At 44.7% G+C, this 16,231-nt stretch overlaps 1 protein-coding gene across 1 annotated transcript in view; it reads right to left on the bottom strand.

Moving 5' to 3' along the window:
• Nucleotides 1-16,231, bottom strand: part of HS6ST1 (heparan sulfate 6-O-sulfotransferase 1) — a 187,364-nt gene that overhangs the window by 115,049 nt on the left and 56,084 nt on the right. The gene's annotated exons all lie outside the window — the stretch shown is intronic.

The raw sequence follows: 16,231 nt of genomic DNA, 5'->3' as shown, positions 1-16,231 counted from the left end.
TAAATGTCCTTCTTGTTTACTCCGGAATGAAAATCCCTTTAAATCAAGCAGCTGTTTGTAAATTAAGCACAAATGGATTAGCTTTAAAACAAGCTCAAGGGTTTAAGACGGGGTTTGCACATGTACCCAGTTATGACTGCACTCAGACCTATGACTTCCACCCACACTTAGGAAGAAAGGAGGCCAAAATGACAATTTCATTCCCTCACCATAACCTCAAGGGCTTTCACCTGCCCTAAGCAGGTTATGAGTGTAGCATACCTGCATTAATTTTCACTGGAACACCAGCTTTGAGCACTGCTTGTTACCCGTGAAACCCTTGTGGGGGCAGTTATTTAATTACCATCAGGTATTATCTTCCCTAAGATAATCCTTAAATGGATGAATTCCCTGGCCTTTCACCTTTCCATTACCAAAACAGGACCAAACAGAGGTGTCCCAGCTTGAAAGGCCCCTCTAGAGACATTATTTATTATTAATGTCCCCAGCTAGAGCCAACCCTGGGTGGGACAGCACGTGCAATCAAAGAATCAGCTTCTCCTGAGGGAAAACACAGAGATGGATCTTTCCAGGACACAGCTGAGTCTGATGGGGGGATATGGAAATCCACATTCTGCAGCTGTTGCAGGGACTCTCACAGGTGGGAGAAGACACAAAAGCCTTGAACAGCAGCAGAGGGGGAAGCTCCACCTTGGGGACTACCTTTTCAAGAAATTGAACCAATTCTGCTCCTCTTTGCCGGAGGCCCTCAGCACACTGATTCTGTACATCCATCTGCTGCACACACACACTGCAGTGAGAACGTGCCCGGGCACTGACACACATTTTTTTCCACTGCAGTAGACTACAAGTCTTTCAACAAGTGGCATTTAGCTTTCTGAGAAGTACTAACAGGAATTCTGCTGGACCACTGTTGTAGTAGCCCTCTTGTTAGAGAGTTGAAATGAGCTGAAACACAGACTTCTTGTTTATCACAGAACGAAAAGGGTTCTGGTTTATTCCTCTTCACAGCTCAGCCATCCTGACTCCAGCCATTCACTCACCCTGGCTGCAGCAAGCTCCTGCTGTGGGTTTCCCCTGCAGCCTCTGACTGCTGGTTATTTCCTGCTGAGCTATGACTGAATGTGTTGGTGTGCAGACTCTGACTGCAGGCTTTTACCCAGCTAGACTGTGTCTGCAGGCTCCAACAACAGGCTCTGACTGCAGCCCCAGACTGACCTCACTGCAGTGATGCTCTCTCTCCAGAGTCCTTCTTCTTCACGATCCTCTTGTTCCCTCTTCCTCAAGGTTCCTCCACAATCCTTCACCAGCTAACCCACTCCCTTTAATCACACTCACCTTTATTGGATATAGCTGTTACTCATCAGGGGCGAGGCTGTATTGGGTAATTAACACAGCTGTTACTGATCAGGGACAAGGTCACCTGTATTCCCTTCTCCTACAGACCACAGCATCCTCTGTGTCCCCACAGGCTGTTTTTACTCTGAAATGGTATCAGCTTGGACAGCTTTGCTCTAAGTTGGGCGCTGTGAGCGTCCCCGCCATCGCAGGGCCCTGCCTTGACAGGACCGCCATCACAGGACATAAACTTTTGATTCCACACCAGGTCACTCCCACACCTCTTCGCTGAGATGCCAGCTAGGGTAGGAAATTCTGTTCCACTATCAGTTTTCTTTTATACAGGCACTTCTAGTAGACTACCAGTCTGTTTCATAAAGCAGATTATGTTGATTAGCAGAGCCCTTAAGGAAGGGATGGTTTTGAGCAGTTCTCTCCAGAACTAAAGTCAGACAATAGCTGAAGCACACAGCAGGGCAGAAGAGTTATTTTAAACCTCCCCATCCGTTTCATAGGTTTGCAAGTGCTCTCTGTTATTGTTAGAGGACTCAGCAGGTTTTGTTGGACAATCCTTATCAATGTTAGTAAGGATTGGCTTCCAGAAAGGAACTCGCCTAGGTAAATACACTCATTTTGCACATGCACAATTAACATAAAATCAAAGTAGATCAGCATGAGGGCAACTATGGAGACTGATGTAGTGGGACACATCTGTTAGATTCACTTCGAGACATATTTAGTTTGAGGTAACAGATTTTTTGACCTTCTTCCACATGTCCTTATGCGATAATGAGAAATACTTCAGCCTGTGTTCGTCACCTCCACTTTTCCAGTCGCATCTCAATTCCAACCAGCTTCCCTTGCATTCCTACTGAGCCCAGCTCCTACCTCAGTAACACTACCAGATTCTGTCTCCTTCTCAAATACTTCTAAAAGAAAGTCAAAAGCGTCTCATTCCTAAAAACCTGTTGGCCATAACTAAAAGCATCTTCACCTCAAAACAAGTACAATTCAGTGAAAAAAAAGACTGACTACAGAGCAAGGCAGAAAACCTACCACCTCAATGCTGCAGACGTTTGACAAGCTATTTACATTCTGCCCCTCAGCAGCCAGAAACAAAGCGTGATGATAATACAGCCTCTCCCCTGCTCCTTGCCAGCTCAGCTGTTCAGCAGGGTGCTCCCTCTGTGATACCCATGGCAGACTGCTCTGCCCAAAGAACTTGGATATTCCTCGGCCGGTGATGGGCAGACCCACCGAGCAGAGCAATAAAATTCCATCTAGCACTGCCTTGGAGACCAGAAGTATCAGAGAGACTCCAGAAGTGTAGGTGCTTCACTGGTGTGGAGGGAGAAAATATGAGGAGATCCAAGTGTTTGGATCTTTTAGCATTTAGCCCAGGCAACAGGAGGAACATCCACTGAGCACACAGTTAATAGAAGCTGAAGGCACCTACAGAAAGAGCCAACTTGCAGAAAAATACTTTGCAACGTCCGTGAGACCTAGAAGCATTAAAACTAACATGTAAGTGTTCCCCAAATGATGAGCAGGTTCTGGGATGAGCTGTGTGCAGGAATCCCCAGTCCAATCCATCTCTAGGTCTCAAGAGGAGGATTGTTCCTTCCCCACCAAACAGAAAGCACGAAAAATGACAGTTTCTGCACAGAAAGTGAGAATGGTTGAAGGACAAACTCTTCTTGGGGAGGTTTCAGAAGTACCTACTAAAGCCCCTTCTGGACAGAAACCAGGCCTGAGCTGTTAGAGGAGAGAGTCTAGCATTTCATCCATGAGGATGCTACTGGTGAGGAATGGTCAGTTGCAATGTTGCTGAAGCCATGTTTTAACACACACTCATAAAAATTATTAGGGGGGGCTTGTGGCCTTTGATCTTGCTAAAAAGACATGCCTAATATCCATGGGTTTTTTTCTAAAATGGCTCTTAAAATGAATCAGGTGCCTGCGTTTGACCCAATTCTACTCCCTGTTCCCAAAAGAGAAATGCTCTCTGAGTCCTGACCAGCAGATGAACCCAGTGCTGAGGCTACATGGATCCACCTCTTACAACACTGTCTATTCAAGCATGACCTCCACAGGCTCACATCCCCATTCATATTTCATATTCCACAGATGTTTTCCCCTCTCACTTTTGCTGCCTGGTTTTAATGTACCACTGGTCCCTGTAAAACCCCCACTCGAATATATCTTACTTTTTGTTATAAGCAGGCAACAAGGTGAAAAGCAAAACTGAAAGGCCTGACAGTCCCAGCTTCCCACTAACATACTCCCTTGTTTATGTCAAAAACCAGGGGCTGTAAGTGACAGAAAGCAGCAGAGAGTGGAGAGAGCACAGAATCATTTAAAAGGCAGCAGTGACATGAGAGCCTTCAGAAGGCCGGAGCTGACGTTTGTCAGGCTGGGAGGGTGGGATTGCATTAAGCTACATTTCATTAAGAAAATACTCAGAACTATTAAGGGGTCCCATGTGGCTGCTTCAGCACATTTAATTTAATGTCTTTCCTCTCCAGTGACCAATCCACCCCCCACCTTCTTACAAACGATGACTTGTGGGTCTTAACCTAACAAGTGAAGATATGTTTGACCCATTAGTTACCCTATTTAAAGGCTTTTGTTAACCTTTAGTACAGAGCTCAAGCCACGGTTTTACACTGAGACTCCAGATCACAGAGGCAGATGGAGGCACAAAAACCCACCTCCCCCTACCCTCTTTATCCAACTTCTGTTCTGTAACTGACATTCATTTTTATGCACCATTTTCTAGGCACCACGTTATCCCCCCAGACCTGGGGCAGTGGGTGTCTGAAATGCTGGGCAAGGGAAGTGCCCTGGTCAGTGTGTGTGTGTTCGAAGCTGCTGCTGCTGCCTCTTTCCTGGGAAGAATGTCCCAATGGTCAGAACCCACACTCCAAATGCAAAAGCCTCTTTGAATACGTAAAAACTCCACTCATTAGAATTTTCTGATCCCCACTAATATCTGGGGAATTAGAAATGAAGTAAAAGATAGGAAGTATTTAATTTGGATACTACAGTGACTATGTCTGTTTTAATTTTTTAAGCTTCCTATTCTCGTTGCCCAGATCCAGTTTCCCCACCCAATGTATGCATTTTCTCCTTGCAGAAAGAACTGCAGGAAAGATAATGAATCATGACTCTGTTGGCTACAGAAGAGAATTTCCTAGTAAGCTGCAAAGTTCACAACCTTCAAAATTCATCTCTTAGACTCAAAAATGACCGAAAAATAAAGCCTGCAGACCTAAGGAATGGAGAAAAACAATCCAAACGCAAGGAAGTCTCTCTTTTACATTATTTTTCCAAATGAAACTGGAAAGCTAAAGAGAGGAAAAAATCCCACAAACCTCAAGCACTCAGTACTAAGGAACTGTGGAGAAGGATCATACACTTGCATTAATAATAATAATAATAATAATAATAATAAAAATAAAATGAATAATCTTGTTAGGTATCCTGTCTCATAGTCAATGAGCAAAGTCCTTACAGAAAAGGTTTCCAAAGTCTGGTTTGTTTAAATTTCAGAAGGAAAAGGGGGAGATTACTATTGTGACTTGCTGGTAAAACACCTAAATTACAGATCAATGTTAATTTCATTGCTGCTCAGGATCAGCAGAACATCTCTCCTCCCTTTGTGCCGTGGCTGCAAAGCCCAGAGCATGGTGAGTGTCTGATAAGGGGCTGGAGGCGAGCTCCTGGCCCAGCAGAGTCTCACTAGCTGAGCTCTAATACCATGACATGTACAGCAATGAGCTTTTATTGATTTTGCATTTGGACCTGCCTCAAACACTCATGTCATCTCTCTCCAGGAAAAAAAAATATTATGTGGGAATGTAGGAAGGACAACCTGGCGCTAGATGTAACAGCAATAGAACAAGCAGAATTTCAAATCTTCCAGATAAATTGAGTTCCTTATCTAAAAACAGGGAAAAAACTATAAAAAAGCAAAATATTCAGAACTAAAAGAAAGTATTGATACTGAAACAGAGAAGGAGCTACTGAAAAGAGACATTGGCTCAAATTTGCAGTTGAATCTGTTCCAAGAAACAATCTTCCTTTGTCCACTCTCTGTACCCACAGCCAGTTCTGCTGGGCTGTGGGTGTGCACTCCCCAGCCCTACCCTGGTTGTTCCACATGGGAATACCCAGCTCAGCCAACACGGGGAATCCATCCTGTGACCCTGTCCTCGTGGGACACGGCCACCAAGGCCTTACCAAGTATCCTGGAGGAAGTGAGGACTTCCAAACTTCCCTCTGTGACAGGCTCCAAACAGAGCCTGGAGGGAAAGCCTCCACTCCTTCCCTGGTGGGGTCACACATCCTGCAGAAACCTGGGAGCGCCACTGCCAAAAATCTCTGTGGTCGGACTGCCCAACCAAGAGCCCACAGACTGCAAGCAATGCCAGCAGCTAATGCAATCTGTGCCAGGCCTGCAATATGCCCTTGGCTGTGTCCCAGATTGCGGAATAACCCTCTCCATGGAGTCTGTCAGCAGCGGAATCCAGGGACCGTGGGCTGCTAGGACCAAGCTGCTGCCCACAGCAGCTCAGGCAGAGCTGATGTAACCACACAGCCTCAAGCAAAGCAGAATTTCCTGTGTATCTAGACCAGGCTCCAGCCTGAGCGCTCAAGTCCCAGACTGTCAGCCTAAGAGTCTCCTCCACAGCACAAAAGTCAGATGAAAAACACAACAGCTCGTCACGGTAAGGCACGACATGGAAACCCGTCACTTCGGACAATTACCGGGCAGCTCAATGTCCACAGCTGGGCAGACACCCTCCTGAATCCTGTTCACGCCATGACTGCCAGCAGCCCTGCATCCCCCCTGCAGACCTGCAGGGTTTGCAGGGCCAGCCTGGACCCCATGGATGCAGATGCAGGCACAGCTGGGGCAGGTGCAGAGGCAGAGCGCTCCTTGGAAGGCTCAGAGGCAGGCAGAGATAAATTCCCCACAATGACAGTGCAATCAGCAGCAGAGGTATCATCATCTCTGCCTCTTTTCTGCACACCATTTATAAAATCCAGGGCAAAGTATTTAACAGTTCCTGGGCTCAAAGGGCCATAAGATTTGCAGTGAAACTGGAATGACAAGCAATGCTGCCTGGGGCTGTGATTTACTTGACTGCTGCTGGCACCGGGCAAGTGACCCAAACTGGAGTGTCTGCTTCACTGCACAGGGAGGTGAGAAGTACAAGGGTCTGAAACAGGTCATATTCAGCATCTGTATTTTTCAAGAGTCATTATTTGTGATCCTGAGGTCAGATTTTACCTTTTCTATGAAAGCAGTCTTTCTCACCCTTTTTTTGCTAATATATATATATATATATATATCTATATCTAGTTCATATGAACTTGTGAGGGGAAAGTCAATAATTTGTATAGAGAACATGCTCCAGGCTACTAATAGTTTATTAACAGAGCAAAAATTGTTGTAGATTAGGGTACATAAGCATGCTGCCTAATTGCAAAGCAAAATGTCTACCACACTATGTGGCAGTTGAAGCAAAATCTTGTTTTTCTTTGCATCACTTATCAGCTTGGTGAAGTATCATGATAATCCACAGAAGGAGTCATGCAACAGTGGGGAAATTCTCTGAGAAGGTTTTAAAGAAAAGGTAACACACTAATACCATAATCCTACTTCTATTCTGTCAGGTAAGCTGGATTCTTGGAGCCCCTGGAAAGGTGTTCTATGCTAAGCAAGTATTTGACATTTCCCCTGGTCTGCAAAAATTAAGAACAAAATAAAAGAAAGAGATACATTCAAGTCACAACTGTTGAAGTTCACCAGAACTGTGTTTAAAGACCCTGAAGAGACCCTGCTAACAAGACAGATTCAACTGCACCTAAAACTTTATTGAATTACACATTTTCCCAGACCGTCCATAAATTCAGAGCAAATTTCTCCCCTACCTATTCTAGTAACCTTATCCTTAGTGCACCAAAAATCAAACCCAAATCCTTACTGCACTATTCCAGTGCCTAAGTTCACCACTTTTCCTAATACAAGCACAAGGCTCCTTGGCTGAAATTTAGGACCATTAATTCTCAGGTCATGTTTCCCTAGTATTAGAACATGCAGCACCAGCCCCTCAGAGCAGAAGCAAGAGCTGCAATGATTGAGCTGACAGCTGCTGTTGTCAGGGGATGGTCTGCATCTACCTCTCCTCCTCAATCCCAGCCCTTGCCTGCTTGTCTCCTTTGAATGGGATGACAAGCTTAAACAGAGGCAGTCATTAATTAAATGGTTTGAAGCTAGCTCAACACAGGAGCTACAACAATCAAGATTTTCAGCATTGCTACAGCACAAGTGATGCACAGCCCCCTTCAGAACTGTCTCCTGCTCAAATGTTCCTTCTCTTTGTCTCTGCGACCCTGAGCAGGGTCAGGAGGGCCCAGGAACGTCCTGAGATGTTCAGGTTTAGGACAGGTTCAGGCACAGGAGCTCTGACACCGGGCAGAGCTGATGACCTCTTTTTCCTGGTCCCTCACCAGACTGGTGCCCAACCTCTCAGAACTGCTCCACACAAGGGACAGGCAGCAATGGGCTGGTTCAGTTCTCCTAAAAGGGAATATCTTCAATAACCTGGAGAGGCTTCAGCTCATCCTAACTACCCCGTTCACAGGAGTCACAGATCTTCCTCCCTGGCAATGACTCCTAGAGCATGGATATTCAACATCACTGTCACAGAGCAGAGTGTGTCAAATGACAGAAGGTGGCTGTGCTGGATCCCCCTTCTCTCCACCAGCTCACAAGGAGCCAACCCACAGTCACCCCCCATTGCTCCCTGCAAAGCAGCTCCTGAGACAAGGCCTCCAAAGAGCTTCCCAAAAGAGCACACAACAACAGCCTTGGGAAGGCTGACCTGGAACAGAGACTGGGCAGAGCTGGAGAATAAAGTAGATATTTATTGAAAGGTCTTTAGGGTCCACCTTGGGCAGGACAGGGCCTGACCAGGGCTACACCCAAGGTGGACCCAAAATGGTCACAAAATGGACACAGCTCACGAGGTCTCACACTTTTATATGTTTTGGTCCATTTGCATATTGGGGTTTAATTGTCCAATCACAGCTTCAGGTTATGCAGTCCCATCCTTCTTGTTTTCTCTCTTCAGTCCACTGTTATTTGTGCTTTTGGGCCTGAAAGTTGCCCTTGGTCCTCAGCAGGAAAAGGATTTGTTTTTTCTCCCTACTCTGTGAAGAGAGCTCACTAGCACTTAATATGAGGCTCAGAACTGCACTCCTGGGCAGCACAGAATCTGAAAACCATGAAAGCTAAAACTTAAGGCATCACAGGTATGTTGACTGCTCTCAAGAAAGCCCAGGTAATTAAATATTGCTCATTTAATGCTGCAAGAACCTGAGGGGACACAAATTCAACACGCTGTGCTGCCCCAGCTGTAGCTGGGGAACTTGGCACTGTGGGAATTGAACAGCTGAAAAGAATGGGCCAAATCTGCTGTCCCTGCATGGGTGGGGAATGCCAGGATGGCATGTGGCACAGCACTTGGCTCTGCTGAAGCAAGCAGGGTCCCTGCAGAAGCACAAATGCAGGTCAGTGATTTGTGTTGTGTGCACATGTTGGGGCCCAACTGGCAAACTTCATGTGCTGAAGACAAAATTCTTCAGCTTTTGGTGTTTCTCTGAGCAGCAAGGCAGATGTGGTCAGGACCACTCCCAAGCTCTCTAGCTGGGACAACTGCCTCTGAAAAGAAGAGCAGCAATGGTCACAGAGCTGCTGAAAGTCTCTTGTTCCTCTGCAGGCCCTTAGCTCGTGTTTGGTTTCCCAGTTGAACCAGTACAGAGAGGATTTGAGAGTACAGAGAATCCCATTTGTCCTTTGCAAGACACCACGGGGAGGTGCACATCTTCCTCCAGAGCAGAGCTTCCCTCCTCTGCCCTCCTGCCCCAGCCTTGTGCCACGCCAGCACAGCAGGTGAGGACACATCAGCCGGGGCAGGATGTCACACCTTGTCACACCTCGCCAGCTCGGGGGCAGCCTGACCATCTGCTCCTGGGAGCAGCCACTCTGCTGATGGGCTGGGATTTCTGGAATGGGATTTCTAAGCTGGTCTGTTCATGTTACACTCAGACCCCCAGGGATTATTTTCTGTCTCAGTCCTGGTTTCCCCACCTTGCATCCTCGCAGAGGTTAGCAGGATAACTAACTAGCTCTGCTGGGCACAAAAGCTCTGAACGTTAAATCCACAGAGTATCTGTTTCCTACACAGGAAATCTAACAAGTAGGCTGCCCTCTATACTTTCTCTTTTGTCAGGCATATGGGCTCCCACATTATGCATGCAGGCTTTGTATAGCTGCATGTTTCTCACACATAAATACTCATGAAGGAGAGACAGTCCATGCATCCTTATTCTGCAATTCAAATTATGCCTCATTTTTATCAGTGGAAACCCACTGTGGTTTAGTGAAGGCAGCAGCTACTCTATTACATCATGCAAGAGTAAAATGCTGCCCTGGAATATCAGTATCTCTGCATTCTGTATTTTTCTAACAAAAGGAATCCATTCAAAAGTCACACAGCGATGACAATTAAAGCTTCTCTCACCAGTAGATTACAAGGACACAAGTCAGCTCCCCAGCCAAGTAAAGTGCTTCACTTGTCTCATTCACATGGCTACATTAACACTCTCAATAGATGCCAGCATAGTCTCTATGTCTAGATGCACTGAAAATATAAAAAAACCCACTTCATTTTGAATTTTAAAAATAATGGCTATGTCTAATAATGTTTGACATTGTAATAATGTCAGTATTACGTGGTAGCAGCTCTACTGCTCAATAGGTAAATGATTTCTGTCTGCATTTGCAGTGATATGGATGTATCACTTCAAAAGTATACAAAGATTTTTCAAGCAGCCCTTCAAAGAAGGCTTTGTGAGCCACTGTTTGTTTTTAACACTGAAATTTTTGGAGAAGTGAAAAAGATCTCCAGCTCCTATTGAGGTTGGAAGTGCTGTAGACTCTGAACACAAACAAAGGTGCCCTATGAAACAACTGCATCTTTGATTTGTAGGCACAAGAAAGGGGAAAATGACAAGAATGGAATTCTAGGTAAGAGAAAGTGGCTTTCTCTCAGCAGTCACTGAGGTAACATCATTAAGCTTGTCTCATCAGCTGTAGGTGTGGCAGCACTCATTTCACCAGTGTAAAACAATAAAACAATAATGGGGTGACATAATGTATTTAAAATCCCAGTTGCAGTTGGAGACCACCCAAAGAGCACATCCCACCAGTGATGGCTTGCGACTTGTTTTATTCTTTGCAAAATTCTGCTTATTTCCTTTGTATGACGATGAACAGTAATTAGAGTTTTCTCTCCATTTTCCTGAATTTCTTTCAAAATTCCTGTCAGGTCTTGGTGTTTAATTAATTGCTTTACTAATGTAAGGCTGATCCCAATAGGTGTAGGTGATAATCTTTGATATATTGTATTGTTGGACTTTATCAACTGGTGGGATACAACAGGTGCCAAACATAAGAAGTGGCACCTGATGATCCAACAATCTCAAAATTACAAATACAAAAATCAGAATGATTCTTAACAGGCAAAGTTACATTGTCATAATGTATTTTCACAAAAACACAATATATACAATGTACGACGAGTTTCTGGATGAATCTCAAAGCGGCAAACGCCTTGCTCAGTGTCAAGACACCCGTCTTACTTTTTCAAACCAGTTTCACTTGGAGACTGCCCTGGGAGGGCTGGGGTATCACAGAGAGCCTGTGAGGTCACCCTCCTTCCCAAATCTGGAGCTGAAGGAACCCAGAGGGTGCAGCCTCACAGCTCAGCCCATGGAACAGTGACGTGACAGATGGCAAAAAACTGCAGGACAGTCACGAATGCCATGTGGTGTACAGAAGGGGAGACGGAGAGGATAAAAAATCCCGCAATAAAACGACACTCCTTTAGAGCACATACACTTACCTAAACCATGTCAGATGAGGAAACACGTGCAGGTCAGAAGACATCGAGGAAACATGAAAAGAGAAAAAAAAAAAGAGGGAGCAAATTAGTTGCAGTCCCCATTGGCTTGATGATAGGAGCTAAGAGCACCCCACAAAATCAGACTCAGCCTTTATTGGGGTGAGCAAAGTTAAACAAAATAATTCTACTCCAGTGCTGCCTCTTTGCTGTGCGTTGGTTTAGCAGAGAATTATGACCAAATCCTTAGTGCACTATGGAGGGAACACGGCTCCACCTGCAAGGCTCCCAGGGGCTCCTCACCCCCAGCTGTCTGTGACTCTACACAGGTGCCTTGGGCACACAAAGGCATGACTTTGCCTTCAGATCTCACTGACTTAGGTTAAGCAGTTTTAGGAACTTGAGTCCTATTGAGTCCATTAATTCTTAGCTGTGCTTAGTCTGGAGGAAATTGCAAGAGCAGACAATCATCGGGGAAAAAAATTGCTTTAGGAGAAAAGGAAAATAAAAGACAGGAATATGAACAATTTTCAGAAAATCTTTCTTTTGCACTGTTGGGATTTTATTTTCCTTATTGAGGCTCCTATTACAATGATATTTATCTGATACAATATAACTTTATCATTTCATTCCATTGCATGACAGAAGTCTTAATTCTAAACAAAGATTTTATATGAGAGCAGTCAGCTCTCACTTCCACCAGTTGCAGTAAATCACAACCTACATTTCTGTTGCAAATGACATCAGCAGGTAATAGGATAGGCTTTATTAACCTTGACTACAAACATTTAACAACAAATTTCAGTTTCTATTTTCTTTCCTTAAATCATGGATGGACACTTCCAACAACAGATGACCATACCATTGCTCCCCAATGTCTTCTTTTGTCTTCTGATTCCTGCCAAAGCTTACTGTGGTTTCATCTTGAGGCTTGCCATTGCTTTTATACAAAACTTCCTCAGAACCTCACTGTTAGATCAAACTAATTTATCCTCATTAAAAAAATGGCCACCACCTCTCAGGGCACTCCTCCAGCCCTTCCGTGAGCAGAAGAGCATCACCAGTTTTCTATTTTGTCCATTCTCACATCTGGGGCAGCAGCTGATGGAATGAGCAAAATCCCAAACAAACGACAGTAAGTGAACCCTTTGCAGTACAGAAACAGAGTCACCTGCAGAAAGCTCTGCCTGGACAGGCACACTGATGGCAGACTGGGCAAACTCAAAGAAAAATCCACTGAGAACTGCTAAATACAGTAGGAACTGCATCTTGGTCAGGCAATTTTTTGTCTTTACTCAGGGGAAGGAACATACACCCTTGCCTTGTTTCAGTTATCTGTAGCTCTCTTTCTGAAGACACTGTGTTAAGGTGGGCCTTTAATCTGACCCAGTACAGTGATATCCTGGCATTCAAAGGCTGAAACCTGGCTGCTCTCCAGGCTCTCTGTGGCTAGAAATCAGGGCAGGGCCTCATAAGGACTAAAGGTGCTAAGGGGAAAAAAAAAAAAAAGAAAAAAAAAAAAATTAGGGAGGAGAGTAGAACAGCTCCCCTTACTTCATGAGATCAATCAGAAAAAAAAAGTGCAACTAGCCAATCAATCCAAAAAAACTCTCTGCCCATTTGGCTTAGTCAGTAATATTTGAATTTTGAAGGAGAGATAATCCAGAGCCCAAAGCAGGAAGCTCCCTTTCTGTAACCACAACAATGAGGGCTGGAGCCACGGGTCAAGTTGAGCTCAGCCTGTGGGGTCAGGAGTAAAATCTCGGTGCTCCATCCCACTGCCCCAGCACTGGCCAGGGAAGGGCACTGCCTTCCCAAAACAGCCTTTTTGCAAAACACAGACTGTGTCCTCTGGGGTCAGAGGTTTAAAACCCACCAAGCAAATCATGACCCTCTGCTCCCCCTCTGAAGGGCTTCCTCCCCTCATCAGCAAACCAGCAAACATCATTCCGTGTCACCCTGTGCTGGCCAAACCAGAATTCTCTTTGCATTTTTCCTAATTTTACCGTCATTTACAAACACGAACAACTCTCGATGGCAGGCTGGGCCAGGCAAAGTGCAGGTGCTCCTTCAGCACTGCCTGGTCTTTATTAGCAATAACATTTTAGTCACTGCACGGTTCTGCTGACATAACTCAGCCCCGATTCAGGGCTCCAGACCCACTGCCTCGTTAATGAGGATAAATGTACCTTTATCTTTACAAGCGAGGGCTTCTGCAGGATTGGAGCTGCAGAGATATAAAGAAGAACTGCTGCTGGCTGCCTTCTGCAGGGTATTACAGACACCTACATACAGCCCCACAGCCAGACAGTGATAGGAATTAAGACTGGACTCGTGTGGCATTGCCAGGGAAATCATGCCAGCTCTACAAGGTTGGCAGATGCAGCAGGAGCAGTAAGGGAGCGAAAAATGAGACAAAGCTATTGGTAAGATGAAGAGATAACAAAATTAAACATCTACAACGTGAACTTCTCCCTAGCTTAGAATCTGACTAATATTTACAGCATAGCACAAAACTAACACAACATGATTTAAACCTCATTTAAATCCCTCTCTTTTCTGCATTTTTAAAATCCTAATTCCCACTTCCATGAGGACAAATGAGTCCTCACACACAGATCAGGCATCAGCCAAATACAATACAAGGGAACAAAGCCCTGTTTGCATCTTCCACTACAAGGAATTTCCTATGGAAAATAAATAAAAAGGCAATGTTTTCCACCCAAGCCAGCCTGAGACAGCAGAATTCCTTGTTTCAGCATTTAAGCAGGGTTTTAGTTCAAAGCCTTGGGCACAGAGTGACAGAGAAAAACAGCTCAAATAATTTTGTAGCTCAGACTCAAACGATACCATCGCTCTGCATTTCTACTACGTGTCCCCTCTTTTTTGGAGGCATCCAAAAAGCTCCCTGGGCAGGGATGCAGAGAGCAGAGCAGGAAAGGCTCTGGGTCAGATCTCACCCGGCCTCGGGCGCAGATGCACAGCTCTGTGCAAGGCCAGCTGGCAGAGGGACCTGCTGGGGCTTTATCCCAGCAACCCTTGGGCAAGCTGAAAAGAAGTGAAAACCAATTGCACTCAAAGCACATTTTTCAAAAGCCTTGATGACTTTTACTGCTCTCTAGAATAAGGCAGCATTTCACTGAAATGAAACCACATGGTAAATGCTATGGGTTTTCTCTTTTTTTTCAGATTAGTCATAAAAAGGTTTGTGTGGAATGAAATCAGACTGACTCCTCTTAACTGTCACTAAAGATTTTTCTGTTTTTGTATGAACTGGGCTGATTTTATATTAGGCATTGGTGAAACTACAGTTTTCTCCCCTATACACGTTTAAAAAAGCATTCGGTATTCCACTTTAGGAGCTCCCCTGTTTAGTGAACAGATAAAACAGTGATGTCTCCAAGAAAGTTAGCTTCTCAGGCAGTAAAAGTGATACCTTTATACCTGAATATTTGTTTTACTAAACACTGAATAATATTTTTCAGAACTGAGAAGAAAATCTAAGGCTTCATCATAACTAAGTGACACATCAGCCATTCCATACAGTCTTTGAAACCAACAGACAGTTTTGGGGCACTGGAATTTAATTTGTTTTCCTCAAACAAAGCAAGCATGGATATAAACCTGCTCTTACTGAAATCAGTAGCTCTGACTTCAGTGCCAGCAGAATTAGATCAACATCCTGCACTTTTTGGGATCCTACGTCCTAAGTGCAGCACTGTTTTTGAAAAGCAGGACAGAGCATGGTTCTGAAAGGGTTACTTCATTACAGAGAGGTTTACTTTACAAACCAAAACATATTAAGTGCTATTTTAACCAATTTTTCCTGTGAAGTCTTTTTCTTCCTTTCAGGTATATATTTGTATTAAGGAATTTTTTTTTTTTTTTTTTTTTTTTTTAAATGAGAAAAAGAGACCCAAAGGTTTGCTTTGACTGAAAAGTGGAACAGAGAGGCAAATGCACCCCTGTGAAGCTGAGAATGTGCTGGATCATGAAGCACAAAGGTTCCCAGACCCTTGTCCTGTTGTACAGCTATAGCCCCATTTCACCTCCTGGGCCTCTTCTGATCCTTGATTGCAGGAATCTGAAAGCAGGAACTGGCTGTTACCATTTGATGCTCAGTAGAAAAAAACCCCACTCATATTTATGGCACTTTGTTCCACCAGATTACAGTGATTTTGCAGATTTCCCTCAGTATTTCCTCTCAGAATCCCTCTAACTGCAGCAGCGGACTTGATTTGGCACAGCCAGGGCGAAGAGGCACTTTAGGAAACAAAAGGCTGCCTTGTTTCTGAGAATTGTCACTGTCCATGAAATCATAATCTTAGCTCAAAGGGCAGGTAAAGCTGTGTGTTACACACGCTCTTTTCTAGTTTCCAAATTGGAATGGGTGCAGCTGAGCTCCCAGCAGAGGTTCAGGGCTGTGTGCTCACACCACCTCTCCTGTTTAAAAGCTCAGCACAGCCACTCCTCATGCCAGCCAAAATGCCCTTCCCTCTGCGCTGCTTGTGCCAAACCTGCCAATGAACAGCAGCAACAAAACCCACAGGGGGACAAAAAACCCAATTAACCTGCTCAAGAAAAGATGATCTACCTGCTCTTCCCTGCTCCATGGTACTAATGGGTTAAAAATCATCTGCACACCAAGTGCACGTGTGTGGCATCTTGGCACAGTTGTCAGAACAAAGAAATCAGTGCTGAGTGTCCTCCCCACTAATGGCTTGTCCAGTTACTCACAGCTCTCACTCCTCATGCTTGCAAGGCAGCTTGAATCCCAGCTTGGTTTCTTCCCCAGTCCTATGAACTGCATTAAGTAAAGCTTTTCTTTTTTTTCTGTTTGATGACTTCAAAAGAAAGATCTTAATTAAAAAAGGGGTTTCAGTTCCTGAAAAGTGTTTTCCTGTGATTACAGAAGCATT

Source organism: Hirundo rustica, chromosome 10, assembly GCF_015227805.2.
Source record: "Hirundo rustica isolate bHirRus1 chromosome 10, bHirRus1.pri.v3, whole genome shotgun sequence".
Taxonomy (NCBI): Eukaryota; Metazoa; Chordata; class Aves; order Passeriformes; family Hirundinidae; genus Hirundo; species Hirundo rustica.
This window is presented reverse-complemented; position numbering and strand designations above follow the sequence as displayed.